The sequence below is a fragment of the Varanus komodoensis genome, unplaced genomic scaffold, assembly GCF_004798865.1.
Source record: "Varanus komodoensis strain SLA01 unplaced genomic scaffold, ASM479886v1 scaffold5, whole genome shotgun sequence".
NCBI classification, from domain to species: Eukaryota; Metazoa; Chordata; class Lepidosauria; order Squamata; family Varanidae; genus Varanus; species Varanus komodoensis.
In genome coordinates this window covers 9,924,313-9,936,818 of record NW_025336087.1, presented here as the reverse complement: position 1 = coordinate 9,936,818, position 12,506 = coordinate 9,924,313, and the positions used below count along the sequence as shown (strand labels likewise).

General features: G+C 41.1%; 1 protein-coding gene and 1 non-coding gene across 3 annotated transcripts in view; both read right to left on the bottom strand.

Moving 5' to 3' along the window:
• The window catches only part of PIK3R1 (phosphoinositide-3-kinase regulatory subunit 1), a 63,592-nt gene extending 56,695 nt beyond the window's left edge, over window positions 1–6,897 (bottom strand). The window contains exon 1 of one of the 2 annotated variants that reach the window (XM_044445833.1): window positions 6,720–6,897. The gene's annotated coding sequence lies outside the window, so the exon portion shown is untranslated. Of the gene's footprint in view, window positions 1–6,064; window positions 6,266–6,719 lie in introns of those variants that run through there. The other variant, XM_044445832.1, reaches the window with a different exon arrangement.
• A 4,643-nt stretch (window positions 6,898–11,540) lies between these two features.
• LOC123031683 lies at window positions 11,541–11,643 on the bottom strand. Its single transcript, XR_006416365.1, has one exon. It is a non-coding gene; the product is annotated as a U6 spliceosomal RNA (small nuclear RNA).
• Between the last annotated feature and the right edge of the window lie 863 nt (window positions 11,644–12,506).

Here is a 12,506-nt window from a genome sequence, read left to right as displayed (position 1 = left end):
AAAAAGAACAGAGGTGAGGACTGATAAGCACCAGCAAAGCATTAGGAGAAAAAATATTTCTACTGACTAACTCTGACAAATTTCCATCTACAGCTGGAAAAAGTTGTCAAAACAAAAACATGCCAGGAAAAGTCAGGAAACCTGTGACAGAAATCTCTTTGCTCCAACGTCACCAGCCATGCATGCAAAGACTTCATGGATAGAGTTATACCACAAAGGCCCGTGGGATACATGCTGGGTGGAGCTGGAGGATTAAGGGGGAACAAGTCACAGAGTACACAACTGTCTGCTGGACGTACCCCCCCCCCAAAGCGTCCAAACACAAAAAAAACCCCAACCCCTACTATGACTTCAAGTTGGCACAGTGTGACATGCAAACCTGCCCTATCTCTCATAAATCTTTAACAAGAAATGTAAGTTGTAGCTTCATAACAGGCAGGACAACAGGACAGCAGCCAGAAGACAAAAGCAGAATAGTCCCTGAAGTAAGTTAGCTTACCCCTCATCACTTTCAATTAGTGCAAGAGGAGTGGTAACCATCCCTTCTGCTTTATCAACCCAAGTGCTTGTTGATCAGCCCTTGGGTTTCAATTAGACAAGTCCACTGTTTTGTGGAATTCCTGTTGACCTTTGGTATAGGTTTTCTTCAAAATATCTACCGCATGGGAGCTGATGTGGCATCAATATGTCACCTTTTTCAAAAAAATCTGTTTCTTTGAAATAGCTCATAGAAGAATGCATGAAGAATTTTAAATGTAAGATTCCAAGGTTTCAATGTCAAGAAAACTATTTGCATCTCTCATCATAGATTGATTATTCTAGGATCAAAACCCTCCAGCACTTAGAATTCTAGAATCTCGCGCATTCCTTCATGAAGAAAACCATGAAAATCATATATCAAGATTAGTAACCTTAATTTCTGCCCCATGTCACTAATAAATATATTCCAAAGACTCCCATACTTCACAGCCTCCACACATGCAAGCTTCCCTTTGTTTTTCAGCCCACCATTCTTTTACAGGTTTTTCAGGGTCAATCCTCTCCTTTTACACATTTGGAAAACCAAGCAAGCTAAGCCGGAGACTACAAAGACTAATGGGAGTCCCTCTGCAACTCACACATGCACACATGGCAGAAGCACGTCATGTGTGAATTACACATGAAAACAAGAAACTAGCGGTAATGAGAATATCCGCATAGTCCTCAGGTTTCTCCATATGTCAAAAACTTTTCCAATCAAGCTTTAAGAATCTATCATCAAGACACACTAAGGAAACATGAAAAATAACAAATAAATATGATCTCACCCAAATAACAATGATTATAGCTAAGACCCTGGCAGCTAAAATAGTGATGGCATCACTGACGAATCCCTCACAAATCTTCCTGCATTCAGAGTTCTGTTTTCCTATGTACAAAGAGTATCTTACCAAATATATCTATTGCCACCAAGTATTTGATCATCTAATAATTCTGTTTGGGTGATTAGTGGTGTCGCAGCGAATGAAAAAAATGAAGATATATTGACTGATAGAAATAGTTACTGAGCTCTGGGTTTGTTTTTTTAATGTTTCTGGATCTGCGTTCAATAGTCATGCACAAAAGGTAAAAATGAATATGATTCCCACCCCCATATTTTCTGATTAATTAAAATCCATGTAATAATGTGATCTTTGGTTCAAATGACCTCAAAAACATGGGATGCTGCACCATGTTCACTCTTCTATGAACTATGAGGTACTAAAATGCTACCTTATTATTACTTTTACAACACAAACACATGGCAAAAAAAATGAGAAGCATATGACATGACAGCTTACCTGCCAGTCATTCTCCACTAGCTTTCTTATTCTGCTAATCATCACTCATCAGCAATCTTTTCATGGAAATAACTGCATTTGTCTTGCTGACCATAAACTAACTCTAGAAGAGCATTCCCACCTGCACACATACTAGTGAGAAGAGACTTCGTATCAACTACCATGCAGCAACATAATTAAAAGTTGCAACTATTGCAATGAACAAACTGCCCTCTTATAAGTACAGCCCCTACAAGAGCAAACATTATCTCATATAGTTATCTGCAAAAGATTAAGATTCAGTATTAGGCTATAATATTTTTCTCCATGGCATGCCATTCACTGGGTCAAGAAGTTTTCATTTAGAGACATGAATAGAAAGAAAAAATGTACGGAGCGTAAGCTGTCTCTGTATATGTGACCTTATGTCTTAACAAAATCAACACCAAAATCTGATTAACTTTTTAGTTGCATATATAAAATATACTGGTATCTGTATTACATAACAATCATGAAATGGCCTTTGACTAAAAATCAAATCACTTTCTATAGATACAGCAATTCAGATTTTTGTGTTAGATTGCTACCACATCTAAAGACATTCACCATCCATATTATATTAGATTTAGGCTCTTAGTTTGGGGGCAGGGGGTCACAATTAAAAGGTCATGCACTTTAACATACACTACCAAAGAACTGAAAGTTTTGTCATTAACCTGGAAGGCTTATTGAAGCTTATTTTAGAATTCACACACCTATATGAAGGAAAAAAAACAGGAAATGGAAACAAAAGAGAAAAATACATCCTAAGTAGTAATTAAAATGTTCTACAGTCATTTCTATCTACAGTGTTTTCCTCCCTAATTTCTGCAACAAATAAGTAAATGCACTTAAACACATCTTGATTTAGGATTGTGAAACACTGCCAACTTTCAACTAAATATGCAGAAAATTAACACTTCTCTAAATGTCCCAAATACTTTGAAATATTTATTTTTTAAAGAAATAGCTCCAGTTCAATAGGTGCACAATTATACAAAGACAACTCACTTTGTACTTACTGCTATAAGAATTTTGGCAGAATGCCAAATAAGAGCTCTTCTCTAAACACTGTTGGATCTGCCTGAAGTTTCCCCAATTTGAGAGTCAGCACCCTCCCCATACCCATAGTCTATTAAAATGAAAAGGGAGGATTGTACTGTAACGTACAGAAATAACTCCCTCCAGGTTTAATGGTGCATCACATAGGGGAAAATGACCAAAGTACTATTATACTGCTTTGTTCAGCACTGAACTTCCTTACACCCAGATTAGAAATGACAGTGTATTCCTTTTACAAGCTATTTTGCTGAGTTCAATTCTGGTTTTTCAGCTTATTCCCCATGACACCAATCCGCTGGATCTTACTAATACAGCCACAATGTTCCCACAATAAACAATACAGAAATATTGCAGCATTGGCCACAGCCAAGAATATCAGCAAGTGATGGGTTACAGAGCAGTTTCTTGCCTGCAGTCAGTTTGGGAGCAGGGACAAATTTCCTATGACAAGTTTTTGACCAAGATATTTTAGTATGCCTTTTCTTCTTCTGGAGATACATTAAGTGCTATAAGCACTGCCTGCAAACATCTCATGAGCTTACACATTAGAAAATAAAATCATATGCCATTTATTCTTGGCACTACAAAAGTGTTACACAAACTAACAACACTGAATTCAAAACCAAAACATTGTCTCTAGCAACAGTTATATAAACTATCCTGAATTGATTATAGAAGTCTTCACACAACTTCTTGATGAATAAAACAAATTGCATGCAAATTGCACTATAATGTTTTAAATAAAATGGGATTAGATTTTCAAAGTAGAAAAGTAGGATAGCCATTATTTTTATGGCCCACATTTTATCTATTTACAGTTTACAAGTCTGGATCCGCATGAAGGGATCCACTTGCATCCCTAAAGAGTTTGGATAATTCTGAACAACACTTGTAAATACAGGGTGCTGCTTTACATAGTCAAAGCAATCTGTCTCTCTAACCATGTGCAGCGTTCTCTGACTGACTGTAGCTTTCTGGGAGTCAGGCAAGTCTTTCCTGTTGCCCAAGATCCTTTTAACTGAAGATACCAGAAACTGAGCTGAGACCTCATGCATGCAAAACAAGAGCATTACAAGTGAACTGTGGCCATCAGATACTATGTCTCCAAATTTTAGTACTCAAACGTTAACTCATGTCAATAGGACAACTTCAGAATAAAGAGGTTACAGTGACAATCCTGCATGCACTTATCTGGGAAGCAGCCTCAATGAACGACATAGGATTACATCCAAGAAGACAGGCCTAGGATTGCACAGGAAGGGTTATATCATTATCCTGCTCACACAAGAGCAATTTTACTAGTTTCTTTCTCAAATATGCAGCCACAATGATGACTTTATTTACACTTCCCACAACAGAAGTCCACTCATCCTATGGCCTAGTCATACAACTGTAGTCACAGTTTAATCTGTCGTGGTTTCCACAGACTTTCTGAATCTACTCTGCCTGGGTGATAACTGAAAGAGGAAGGATGGAAAAAATCAACAAAGAAAAGAAAGATAATACAAATAGAAGAAACAGATACAGAAACGTAGATACACAATCAACATTAAAAGAAATTAAAATAACTTTATACAGAGGATAGCAGCAGATAATCAGCATCATCTCTGTAATTCTGTCACCTAAAACCTAAGTCTAACACTTAAAACTCATTCAAATCATCATTCTTGCTTCCAGGTCAATATGTGTTTGACTGAGATGTAAATTTCAATTACTTCCATAGTAAAATAGGATATAATTACTCTGAACAATGTGAATATACTTATGACCTAGATTGTATTTTGGTGAGTGACTCAAATATACTTTAAAAATAAAAATCACAAGGCAGGTTTCTTGCACCATTCTAAACATATAGTCTTGGAAGAAAGAGTTTAAGCCCCTGAAGTACATGATTTGTCTATAGCCATTTCTCAGGAGCTAAACTGCTTCAAAGATGTTCACATACCAACCCCACTGAGCAAGGTAGTTTTTGTCAAAAGCAATCAGAAAAATCATAAAACATTATTCCACAGCTATCTGGACTAGCAGGAATTACTTTTAGATAGGGCTTCTAAGTTTTATTTCTGCAAACTTAGTTTGCATCGACTGTTATGATCTATTCTGCAAACAACCCTCATAGAATGTGCCACTGACAGGCAGTCAAAGGGTCACCTAACGGCCAACATCACTGGGGGGGGGGGGGGGCGGAATTGCTTGCCTTCCAAAGATTTCTGGCCCAGAAAATGTATCCCAATCCTGTGCCTCACAGTTGTCAGAACAATCTGCACAAAGAGCCACTCCAATATTTGGTGGCAAGCATTTGGCAACAGGAGACTTTCTCCTCTTGTTCATGAACTGAAATCTTTCAAGCATGCATTTGTTCCTTCACAACCAGACACCTTCCATTTCCAGGAAAGCCACAATGCACTTATTAAGAACTATTCTTCCAAAATGCAATCAATAAGCATCAAAAAACCAGCACAAAACAGTGCTCTCCACAGCACAAGCCTTAAGAGTTCACAGCCCTTCCTCACTGAAATTTAGTTCAGACTACATACACTTCATTAAAAAATCAATGCCAGAAATTCAACACATTGCACCTCAGTTGTACATGGTATCTTAATGAAGTCAGCATGTTTCCTTGGGTATTTAAGAGAAGGTGTTAAGTGTCTGCTTACATTTTCTTTCAAAGGCAGAAATAAAATAAGGTTTTTCAGAAACTGTACTTTGACAGTGTTGTACAAATTCAGGTATGAAGAATAAATTATAGGAATTTAGCAGGAAAAAGCTATCAAATGCATAATTAAAATTCTTATCAGGAAAACCATGTGAAGCAAGTTTCCAAATTAAGTTCAGTGGATTACTCACTTATCCAGAGCATGAGATTTTAGAGCCAATATTTAGCAAGGTTTATTTAGCATCCAGTAGTCTAGCACCTTGCCACATGCATGCCATTGCATACTGTCTAGACCAAGTAGTGCCATTCACTCTTTGATTCGCATTTTTTTAAATCGAAAACAAAATCCAATAGGTCAGCAACAGAACCTTCGACCAGATCGGCCCAGACACTGTGCGAAGTTCATAAAAAGCACAGTGGGTGGGCGGGCGGGGGACGGAAGGCAAACGTATTTTTATTTTGAAATGTAAAGCCAGCACACAGATTTCTTCAATTAAGAATCGCCTACCCGCACTGCAGAATTAACCCAGCCTACCGCCATGGCCCTTCAGTGAGCGACAGAGACAAAATAAAGCCTCTAATCTGGTCATTCCTGCACCCGTTCCCTGCGATCTTTCCCGTCCTCAGCAGGCACCTCCGAAAGCCCTGCGAGCCCGGGGTTAGGAGCTGCCACACACGCAACCATTATGACGCCTGCAGTCTGAACACGCCACTCAACGAACGCGGGGCTAATCGCTTCCGAGTAATCATGCGCAAGGCACGGGGCATCATGAACCGGGTCCCAGCGCTGCAGGGGCAGCAGCCTTGTTGAACTTCCTCCGTCCAGTAGGCTGGAGATGGTGTGGAGAGGAAGGAAGGAAGGAAGGAAGGAAGGAGGGGAAAGGGAGCTGCAGCTGCTTCTGCCCTTGGCGCTCCGGCCGGGCTTGCAGACGCCGCAGCCTTCAGCCTGTCGGGCAGGGAAAGAAGGGGCACGCAAAGAGAAGCTCTCCGCCTCGCACGCCGCCTTCCCGCCACCCGCAGAGGCTGCAGGAGGCCTCGCTCCGCCGAACAGGATGTCGCCCGGCCAAGCAGCGCTCTGGCCCGATTGGCGCCGCCTGACTTCCCTTCCCCCGTCCGCTAGGCCAGCGAGATAAAGCGGCGACGGGCGCCCCGCAGCCCCTCACCTTCGGCTGTCACACCCGCCTGGGCCTCGGCTGCGCGTCCCTGGAGCGAGGAAAGAAAAGGGTCCGCAGAGCGCGCGCCTCGCCGTTCCTTCGCCGCCGCGGAACCGTGCAGCGAGCTCCCTCCGCCTCCGCCAGAGAGCCCGAGCTCAGCGAATCCGCCGGCCCTCGCAACTCAGCTTTCGCCCCGCCTCCTCGCCTTCGCCCCGCCAACCCGCGGCGGGCCTTCGGGACCAAAGCGCCGCCTATCCGCCTGAGTGGGCTGTCTCGGTGGCTACGCTACCGCCGCTAGCGGTGGGGCCGTTTGGGGCAGCGGCCGCCGGCTCCCTCTCCGCGGTGGAGGCTCCTGCCCGCTTCTTTGCGGCTTCCCTCGCTGGGTGCGGGAAAAGGTGGCCCGCTGGCCAGAGCTAAGCCGGGGGCAAAATTTGGGACGCGGCGGGACGACTCACGCAGGCAGGCCGCGGGAAGCCGCGCCCGGGCTCGTCTTCCTTCAGACGCGGCTGCGGGGCTTCCTGCGGCGTGGGCCGTGGCTTTTCTTGCGCCTCGGTTCCTGCTGCAGCTCTGCCCGTAACTATTTAATCGGCTTGTTAAGGCTTCCGTTGGGGTTACCAACTGTGTTTTCTGAGAGGGCTCTTGCGCTTTAGGCCGATGACTTCAACACACGTACGCCCTAGTGGTGTGTGTTTGGCCGTGTAGCATAGGCTTTTCCATGTAGGCTCCGCAACTGTAGCTTTTCCTGCTCCATCCTCAAGTGAGAAAATTCTTCACCTGCTAAGTTCTAAGCTGCCATACAGCTATTATAAACATTGGAGCCTTTCTACGAATAAAACTAAAACTGAACGATCCTGGGTTTCATTAGTGTATTTTGTAGAATTTAATGGGCCGATGGCAGCATAAAACCACACAAAAGCAAACAGAATAGCTCTCTCTCTCTCTATATATATATATATATTAAAAATTGTAGTATTTGTAATAAGAGCCTCCCAAAATAAAAGGAATTCAAAAACCATTCAGATCAAGTATATCTACAGTGTTGTATTCATAGCAGCACGACCATACACTCGCACACATACAACCTGCCAAACCACAGAGCTGTGGTATGACAACAATCCTTAGCAGAGTTATCTGGAAGTTAGCTCCATTGAATTTAGGGCTGTTTAGTGGCTACATGAGTTCAACCTGAAATCTTCAGCCTTCTTTTAGCTTTTGTTATGAATGCAAAGGCCAGTGCAGATAAGTGTTGCCACTTTAAAATGCTAGTTTGTAGAAGGAACCTCAAAGAAAATGAAAGTGGTGTCTAGCATTTGCTTGACTGTTGTCCTCATTCTCAGATTTCATCTGTTAATTTGTCACATTGGTAAACTTGAAAGCCTCATTATCACCTCATCCACTTGTGCTTGCAAAGAAGGTCTATCAGTTATTGAGGGCATTACCCAAAATGGCTTTTATGGTCCTGGCTAGTCCCAGAAGACAAACTTGCTTGTTCAAGAAGCTGAATACAAGACAAAAGCTGGGTTTGAACACACACACACACACACGTGTGTATGTATGTATGTATTTGATCCCATATAACACAACAAAGTACCATTTTTTGTTGAAAACAAGCAAGTTACACTCCGTACATCCCCCACACAAAAAAGTCTCAGGCAAAACATATACCCCCACTCAAAGAACAGCCTGGCAAGATGCATAAGACCCTCCCCCAAACAGCCCTAGATCACAGCCCCTAACCCTAACTCCCTCCACAAAAGAAACCCAGGTATAAACACACAGCTAAACAACCCTAGAAATTTCATCAGGAGAAATTCTCACACACACACACAAGAAACAAGGCAACACGCACATACACAACACCTTGGACATCAGCCCACTCTCTGCTCCAAAGGAAAAGGTACTTGGACAACATCTCCAATAAAACAAATGAAATACATGCACCTCACAAAAATCAAAACACTACCCACACTCCAAAAACCCCTAGGCAGTACTCTCATTTTCACACATGTAGCCACACATTAACACCCCCTCACACACACATGAACCCAGGTTAAGCAGATTCCAAAAATAGGAAATCCCAGAGAAAATTCAGACAATCCCCTAAAATAAAATCCGAGGCAAAGCATATGCACATGCACAACACACACATTCTCTCTCTCTCTCTCTCTCTCTCTCTCTCTCTCTCTCTCTCTCTCTCTCATATGTGAGACCAAGAGGCATTCTGGGGGAAAGAGGAGAGGGTGGGGCAGCTGTAGGCCTGTGCTTTCCCTTTCTAGCATACCCAGCCACCACCCAAGGTGAACAAAAACAAATATTTACATATTTTTGAACAAGTAAAATTTGAGAGAGCAAGGTGCCTGAGCAGGCACCCAGGAAGGTATCTAGGGACACCCACAAACATTGTATTGCTGACTCAGTTTTAAAACATAGTGATATTTTAACACAGAAACACTTCTCTTGAATGAAGATTTTAAAACGAATATTATGTCTTAGGATAATTAAATGTCTCCTGAATAAAAGGGAAGTTTTCTTCATCATCATATTTGCATATCAAGTCAACTACATAGAATGTCTTGGGCTTCCCTAAATATATGAAACAACAGGACAATGATGTATTGGACTGCACAGTTGATTCCTGAAAATGGTCAATGCAGTTCTCCTGAAGAACTAACTTAAGGAACACGTGGAACAGTGGAGTCAAGAGTATTAGCATATTGCCAAGTTCAGAATGAGAGATGCATGCTTAGACTTGTCTGGAATATTCAACTGCACTATGATTAGCTTAGTTTAAGCTTGAAAAATGCTAAGAGAAGCAGAGTTTTAAAAAAGGTGGGGTGGCTGGAAGCTGTTCAAGGTAACCCAGTATTAGTTTATGTGAATAAGTCATAACATAAAACAGGGAGATTTGGGAAAAGCTACTGTATAAGTTTCATGGATGGAACTATGCAGAGACTGACTGGATTCCACCACATGACAAGCAACCATTGATTGGTATCACTGATAATTTGTTGTGTTGCCTCAACTTTACTGTGGTAATTTACCATTGTGACTTACCATGGGGGAGAACCATGATAAGTCACAATGGTCTGTATTAGGGTTTCTCCTAAAAAGGTTGCTTGTTGTAGACAACACAACCCTAGAACACATGAGCTGCTTGGCAGGAGCAGTTGTCACTGGTCTTGCCAGGCAGGTAACCAGAAATGTGCTTGACAGGTACCCCAATTTGGCACAGGTGACAGGTGTCCCTCCCACCTCGTGCCCCAGGGATCTACTGTAGGGAGTGTGGCAGGAGCAGGTGATCATGTGCATGCCATTGCCTTGCACTTGCAGCTGCCCCATCAAGTGAATCCCCAGCTTCTAGTTCTTGCCTGGGAATAAGCTGCTTGTGTAGGAACAGGGCACAGTCTTCCTGGGATGCTCCAAGAATGAAGCAACCCTACCAAGCCCATGGCCTGTCTTCTCAGCTTCTATCCTGAACAGCTTTCTCCCAGGTAAGAGCAAGGCTATGGGCTTGGCAGGGATATTCCAAGAATGGGGTAAACCATTCAAAACCATGCCCCCTTGATCCTTGCTCTTACCTGGGATCAAGCCACCCATGAGGGAGGGTTGGCAGGGACACCCAATCCTCAAGCATTGTTACAAAGCTCAGGCCCACCCTTCGGGTGTCCCCTCCAAGCTTTCTCCTAAGCAAAAGAGGAGGTGGGGGCCTGGGCTCAGGTGGATCCTTTGCACCTGCATGGGAAAAAGCTGTTCAGGCAGGTGTAGTCAATAGGGATGCCTCTTCTTAGCACATCCCTGTTGCCATCATGTGTGAATCTGCCTATTAACAAAGTTTTCAGTGCCGTAAATGTCTACAGCATTTGTAGATTTTACTGGACTACAATGTCATAGTCTTTGATTTAAAAAAATCCAGGTATCCATTCTTAATGCACTACAAAAGAGAATATCAATTTCCTAACCAAATCCATCCATCTGCCTTCCTATCTGTCTTGGATCCTGAAACTGCAATGTTACATTTTCTTCCAAAAAATTGTGATATCTCATTAAATGATATCTCGCTGCATCAATTTATCAGCCTAAAGCATGCTCAGAAATTCTAAGTACAACATTTCCAAACATTACCATTCCTTAAAAAAAAAATTTCTTAAAAGAAATGAAGTACAGAAAGGAATAAAAATATAAAAGAAAAAGAAGAATGCAAGCAATCTTATATGAATATAGTATATATATCCATAACCTGCAAATTCCTTAAAAAGTCAGAAATTTCTATCTTTCTGTCAGTTAGTACTTTGTTGAGGCTCACAAAAAAGATAATTATAGTTCTATAAACCAACAATTTTTCCAATCATTTCAAATCAACTATAAATCTTCAACACTATTTTTACAAGCTACCTTTTGTTCCATATTAATTAAACTGCATATAATAGAATTTCCATTTATCCTTAAATTCTTCAATTGGCCTACTGTTTACATAATTACTTAATTTTGCCATCACTGCATACTCAGCTAACTTAATGCTGTTTTCCATTTAGAAGCAACTGTAATTCTTGCTGCAGTTGTCATACATTGAAATAACTCTGAGATATTCTTTGAAGATGTCTCTGGCATTATATTAAAAAGCATTTTCTTGGAAGTCATAGGAAAGTTTTTTTTAAGGGGTGGGGTTTTTTTTGGTATTTCTGTATGTATCAACTTAAAAAAATTTAAATACAAAAGACAAAATCTTTTAATTTTGTCACAAGTCCACCACATATGGTAGAAAATCCTGTCTACTTTTTTTACATTTCCAAATTTTTCCATTATGATCCTTGTCCATTTTAATATATCTTTCAGAGTAATGTACTACTGGAAAAAAATCTTATACTTGCACAAGGCCATGCTCATCTTGCCTGTATCATTCCAATTTTAGTAAATGTGCTACCGAGGCGAGCACAAACATCACCATTCCTGAGCATCTTCCACAATGATAACTGGTATTTGAAACTTTATTTCAGAGCAAGTACATAATTACAAACATTATCTCTAATTGTGACATCTGTGTTCATATTTCAACCTTGTAAAACTATGACAACAGATATCCTACTTTTTCAAAACTATGAATAAAGCCTTTGTTGCCAAAAAATACCAATAAACATGAATCCCATTATATCATAAATAATTATTGACTGTTTATGTTTGACAATCATTGAGACCAAAGTCTACTGTTTAGATAATATCTGTGCCATAAGGAACACTTTTATAACCATCTACAAATCACCAGTTAAAGAAACTATAAAATAGACCTAACATAACTCCTTTTAGAAGCCACAGTGTACCTTATGCCATTCTTATGTCCTTTAGTATGAACAAATTAGATACCTAAAGCTTGCCATAGCTTCATCCTGGGGTGAAACCAATTAATATTGCTTGCTTTCACTAATCATGTAATAGATAAGGAATAAGCATGGGAGATTATTTCAGTTTTTCCAGAAAGGTTCCCCATATTTGTTCAACACCTAATTGCTATTTTGTTGTGCATCATGTGATCAGTGAATACACGCTATATGGTATAGCCACCCAAGAGCAGCTAAAGTATCGATAAAGCAATCCTACTGCAAGGGCAAAGTCAGCACAGGAATGTAAAGCTGAAGCAAAGAAATGTGGTGAAGATGCAACCTTGTTAGCAAACTGGGGTGAAAATTGTCCATACTAGTTGGAAAGATTGATTTTCCTCTAAGCCCCTTTTGAAAGCAACTATGGAGTGTTAAACATGTGTGTCTTGGAATGTACCCACATTTGTACATGCATCTAGAGAGC